The sequence below is a fragment of the Corvus hawaiiensis genome, chromosome 20 (genome assembly GCF_020740725.1).
Source record: "Corvus hawaiiensis isolate bCorHaw1 chromosome 20, bCorHaw1.pri.cur, whole genome shotgun sequence".
NCBI lineage: Eukaryota > Metazoa > Chordata > Aves > Passeriformes > Corvidae > Corvus > Corvus hawaiiensis.
The window spans coordinates 13,590,486-13,596,523 of NC_063232.1; the positions used below are offsets into that span (position 1 = coordinate 13,590,486).

Genomic DNA, 6,038 nt, shown 5'->3' on the forward strand with positions numbered 1-6,038 from the left:
AGGGCTTAATTGGGGAGAACAGTTTAATTGGGGCGAGAAACACTTCAATTCTGAGGAGAAAATGTGAATGGAGGGGAGAGAAAATGAACTGCGGGGAGGAGCCCCCCAGCCCCCGGCTGTGCCCCGAAGGTGCTGCCCGCGGCTCCCCTGCTCCCACCGCTCCCCGGGAACGTCACGGGATAAAAACTCCATTCAAGCTTTTGCAGCCGTGGCAGCGACGCTCAGCGTTCCTTGGACCTTCCACGGTCCGTGGACATCCCGTGTCCCTCGGCTGTTCCGCGTCCCCCGGGTGTTCCATGTTCGCCCAGTTTGTTCGCGCACGCTCCCAGCCACTCCCAGCTGCTGCCAGCTGCACTCAGCAAGCTCCCAGTTTCTCCCAGTCACCCTCAGAGTGGTCCCTGTTGCTCGCAGTGTGACCTCTGTTACCCAGTTCTGGTCCCAGAGGGTTCCGGTCCTGGTTCTGGTCCTGGTGTATCCCGGTGTCCCAGTCTGTCCCAGTCCATCCCAGCCTGTCCCAGTCCGTCCCGGCCCCTTCCCGGCAGCTGCCGCCTTTTCCCGGATCCTGCCCCTCCCGCCCCCGGAGCTGCCGCCGGACGCCCCCCAAGATGCTGACGGGGGCCAGGGGCTTCGTGTTGGGCTTCGTCCTCTTGGGCTGGGGCTCGGCCTCCACCTGCGGGAGGAGGTGAGGGGGGGTCCCCGGGGGTCGTGTCCTCCCCTCGGAGCGCGTGTGACTCCCCCATGTCCCCCCATGCAGGGTCACCCCCTTTTCTCTCCCACAGCGCTCCTGACCCAGCTCCTGCTCCCCCCTGGGAGGGGCTTTGGGAGCCCTGGGACCCCCTTGAATCCCCTTGGATTCCCTGGGCTTTGGGAGCCCTGGGACCCCCCTGCACCCCTCATCCTGCACCAGCACCCCCCTGCACTCCCTGTCCCGGGTATCCTCCTCTCCCAGCCCCTGCATCCCCTGTTTCCCTCACCCCAGGGACCCCCGGACCCCCATTCCCGGCCATCCCGGAGCACCTCAGCCCCAGGCCTCCCTTTCCTGGGAAACCCGAACTGGGCACGGGGCTCTGCAGCCGCTCTGGGATTTATGATCACCCAAAGGAAAGGGACAGGAGAGGAGAGAGAGAGAGAAGGAGATTGGGAGTCAGGGATCGGGGTCACAGCGCCCAGTCCTGCTCCGCCGGGCCTGGGGCCCCGCAGCCGCAGGACAAAATGGATCCGCGGCTCCCGGTGCTTGCCCCGCTCCGGGCCGAACCCAGCGGGTTCCAGGCAGAGTTTGGCCGCGGGGCCCGGGAGCTCAGCCCAGCCCGGCCCGGGGGTCCCGCAGGTCGCGGCCGAGGAGGGTCCGGGGATGCCAGGAGGGGATCCAGGGGAATTCCCTGGAATTGCCCCGTCCCCTCCCCCCGCGCTCCCTCGGTCCCTTTGGCTTCTCCGTCTCCCGCCCTGCGCCGCCGGGATCTGCCCGGCCACCGGTGACGTCACGAGCATCCCGAGCTGCCATTGGCGGGCAGGAAAGAGCGGCGCCAATGGAGGGGCCGGAGGCGGCTCTGGGGGCGGAGCCGGGCTGGGGGCGGGGCCAGCGGAGCAGCGCGAGGGCTCCAGCGCTGGGGCCGGGGGCGCTCCTGGGGGCGGCGAGGGGCGAGTGGGACCCCCGGCACCGGGACTCTTTGCTCGCCCATTCCGGAGCACCGAGGATCCCTAAATCCCCATTCCTGGGCACCGCGATCCCCCAGAACCCCCATTCCTGGGCTTGGGTCCCACCCTGCACCCCCTTATCCGGCACCCATAACCCCGGCACCCCTTCCCGGCCATTCCGCCTCTCCCAGCCCCCAGAGCCCCATTTTCCCTTACCCAGAGACCCCCCCGGACCCCTATTCGTGCCTTTCCCAGCACCCAGCCCCTCCTTTCCTCAACACTGAGCACACCCGGCACCCCTATTCGCAGCCATCCCGGCTTTCCCCGCCCTGTGCTGGGACTGGGGTCACTGGGGGCCCTTGGAGCCCCCATTCCTGGATACAGGGACCCCCTTAACCCCACCCATCCCACCTCTACCCACCCCCAGCCTGCCCTTTTCTCAATCCCGGAACCCTCAAACCCCCTTCCCGGCTCTCCCAGCTCTCCCAGTTCCCCCTTTCCTTCACCCCTGACCCCCCAGACCCCAAATCTCCGTGTCCCCCCAGCTCTCCTGTCCCTGCGTTACCCGCACGTGGCGGTGCCGGAGCCCGGCCCGGGGCTCCCCCAGTTCGTGTCCATGGGGTCCCTGGATGGGATCCCCTCCCGGCGCCGCCGCAGCGAGCGGGACCGGGCGGAGCCGCAGGCGCCGGGGATGGCGGCCGGAGCCGAGCCGGGATCTTGGGATCCCCGGAGCCGGCACAGCGAGCAGCACCGGCACGGGGCCACCAGGGAGCCGGAGATGCTGCAGGACCGGCACAGCCAGAGCGGGGCTGAGCGCGGGGAGCCGGGGCTGGGCCGGGATCTGTGGGGCTGGGATGGCAACTGCGGGACTGGAATGGGCATCCCCGAGATCAAGGCTGAGGAATCAGCAAATTACCTGGGGCACACCTGCCTGGAATGTCTCCGGAAACATGTCAGATACGGGCGGGAGGCACTGGAGAGTGAAGGTGGGGAGGGCAGAATTCCCGTGGGAATATGGGATTTGAGAATGCGGGATTTTGGGGGGGCAAAATTTGGGAACATGGGAATTCCCATGGAAATTCCATGGATGGATATCAGCCAACCCATTCCCATGGGAATTCTGTAGATGGATCTCACTGCCATCCCATTCCCATGGAATTCCATGGGCAGATCTCATCCCCATCCCACTGCCATGGAATCTCATGGCTGCATCTCACCGTGACCCCATTCCAGAGCCCCCCGATGTCCATGTGTCCGGGAAAGAGGAACACGGGATCCTGACGTTGTCCTGCCACGCGTACGGATTCTACCCCAGCACCATCGGGATCAGCTGGATGAAGGGGATGAAATCCGGGATCGTTCCCAACAGAGACAGCACCTTCCACCCCTGGCCCGGGATCGAGGCGCTGCCGGAGGAGCGGGAGCAGCACCGGTGCTGGGTGGAGCATCCCGGAATGCCGGAGATCGGGATCTTCTCCTGGGGTGGGGCTGGGAATGTGGGATGTGGGAATTGGGAATTTGGGAATGTGGAGCAGCGGGATGGGGGTTCCCCTCCCCCTCCTCACCATCCCGTGCTTTCCAGAGCCGGAATCCAGCGGGAATCTCACCCCGGTGGTCGCTGTGTCATCATCGCTGCCATCGGCGTAATTCTCCTCATCAGATTCGGCGTCTGGAAGCTCCAATCCGTTTCCCCCCCAAACTCCTCCTGGGTGCCCCCTAAGCCCCCAAAGGGCATTCCTGGGAGTCCCCCTGTGTCCCCTCCCTGGCAACTTTGGGGGGACCCCACCAACCCGTCTGTGCCCCCCAGATTTCTTCTGCAGCCCCCCCGTGAGAGTGGGGGGTGGGGGCCGAGTGCTGGTGCTCCCCTGCCTGCAGCAGATCCAGCGGTGAGGGGAGTTCAGGGGTCCCTCAGCATTTGGGGTCCCCCGGGATTTGGGGTGAACCCCCCGGTCCCCCAGGATCTCCCTGAACACGCTGACGCTGCCCGTGCGCAGCGAGAAGGTTCATACCCGGCACGGGGTCCCCAGCTCTGTCACCGGCATCGCCCAGGTACCCCAAAACCTCCCGAGAATCCCCAACACCCCCCCGGGGAACCCCAACCTCTCCTGGGACCCCGAAAATATGCCCGGGACCCTCCAAAAACTCCCCAGGACCGCAAAGCCCCATAAAACCCCCCCAAAACCCTCTCAGGACACCAAAATTCCCACGGGACCTCCCAACATCCCCCGGACCCCCTTGAGAAGGTTTATACCTGGCACGGGGTCCCCATCTCCATCACTGGAAGGTACCCCAAAACAGACTTGGGATCTCAAATTATTCCTCCCGGGATCACCCAAACCCCCACTTTGGGACCCCTGAAAACCCCCCTCGGGAACCCCCAAAAATCCCCGGGACCCACAAAACCCCCCCAGGAGCCCCTCGCGAATGTTCACACCCAGCACGGGGTCCCCATCGCCATCATCGGCACCACCCACGTACCCCCAAACCCTCCCGGGACCCCCAAACCCTCCCGGGGCTCCGCTGCCGGAATCAACGGGAGTGGTGTTGCCCTTTTAACGGGAGTTACAGTGGGCACCGACTTTACCGGGGCATCTTAAAGCGCCGATGGTAGAGCGAACCCCAAAAATTCACCCGGGGGGCACTCTCTCGTTTGCTGCACTCGGGGGAGCCCCGAACGGCGACGGGTCCTGCGCTGAGCCCCGCACTCAGCCGGGGGTGGGGAGGCAACGGGGAGGGCTGGGACGGGGTTTGGGGCTGCTGGGGTTAACTGGGGGACCCCACTGGAAGCCCTTTCCCGCTGTCCCACCTCCCCGGATCCCCCCTCTCGCACCCCTTTCCCGTTGTTGCCCCAAAGCTCCGCTGCCCCAGCTCGCTCTGGGGTGACCCAGCCCTTTCCCATCGTGGCCCGGCCCGGCCCCGCTGCCCCGAGAGCTCCCGGGCCGCGGCCGCAGGCACGGAGGAAGGGCAGGAGGAGGAGGAGGCGGGACAGAGGAGGAGGAAGAGGAGGCACGGCGGGAAGAAGGAGGAGCCGGAGCAGGCGGAGGAGGTTCCACGTGCGAGCAGCGCTCTCTGGATCCGCAGCCGCTCGGGCCGGGAGCATCGCCCGCCCCGCATCCCGCAGGTGCCCGGGGAGGGGGAGCTCGGCCCAAACATGCCGGGCGGTGTTTTTGGAGGGGGGAGGGATATTTGGAGCTCCCAGGAAATCGATTTGGGGCTCGCTGTTTCATGCTCTCTGTCGGGGCGGGCGGCGCGATGTTTGGAGCTTGCGGGACTCCAAAGGCGAGCCGCAGATGCCCCTGGGGCGGATATCGGGGGGTCCCGGGAGGTGTTTTTGGGGGTGGCGGTGGCGGTGCCGGCAGAGCCCCGGCGGGGGCGGGGGGATGCGGGTCCCCCCGCGGTGGGGGTTGGGCTTCCCGGGCCGGGCCCTCCGAGCTCTGCCGGGGCCCCGTGGGGACGGCGCGGGGCCGGCGGGGGCGGGGGGACACCGGTTTTGGGGAGCCCCGGGAGAGCCGCGGCTTCCCTAAGCGGGACCCCGGAGAGAGGAGAGCCCCAGAATCCCAAAGCGGGGACCCCGAGAGGGGGGACCCCTGGGATTGGCGGGACCCCGGCGGGGGGGTCTGGGGGCTGCAGGGGCGGCACGGCCGGGAAAGGGGCTCGGGGGTCCCGGGGCTGGAAAGGGGCTCGGGGGTCCCGGGGCCGGGAAAGGGGCTCGGGGGTCCCGGAGCTGGAAAGGGGCTCAGGGGTCCCGGGGCTGGAAAGGGGCTCAGGGGTCCCGGGGACGGGAAAGGGGCTCGGGGGTCCCGGGGACGGGAAAGGGGCTCGGAGGTCCCGGGGCTGGGAAAGGGCTGCTCCCAGTAGGAGCCCAGTTCCCTCCCTGCCTGGTTCCAGTTTCCTCATCACTCCCAGTATGATTCTGGTCACTTCCCCTCACTGCCTGTTGCTCCCAGTATGAACCCAGTCACTCCCAGTCATTCCCCATTATGATGCAATTTGCCCCCAGCATGGTCCCAGTTTCTCCCAGTTGTCCCACTTTTGTCCAGTGTGTTCCCAGTTCTCCCAGTTCCCCCAGCATAGTCCCAGTCACTCCCAGTATGATGCCAGTCTCTCCCAGCAGGGCCCCAGTCACTCACGTTTGCCCCTAGTAGCCCCCAGTGTGGTCCCAGTTCCCCCCAGCACAATCCCAGTCACACCCAGTATATCCCAGTTGCCCTGAACATTCTCATGGTCATGCCCTGTCACTCCCAGTATCATGCCAGTGGCCCCCAGTGTGATCCCAGTTGCTCCCTGTCAATGCCAGCATGACCCCCGTAGCCTCCAGTATGATCCCTGTGACTCCCTGTCTCTCCCATTATATCCCAGTCACCCCCAGCATGCTCCCAGTCCTTCCCACTTCTTCCCAGTTG

At 66.4% G+C, this 6,038-nt stretch overlaps 1 pseudogene; it reads left to right on the plus strand.

Annotated features, from left to right (window-relative positions):
• Positions 1-2,159: 2,159 nt before the first annotated feature.
• Positions 2,160-4,613, plus strand: LOC125336110 (annotated as a pseudogene).
• The last annotated feature ends 1,425 nt before the right edge of the window (positions 4,614-6,038 follow it).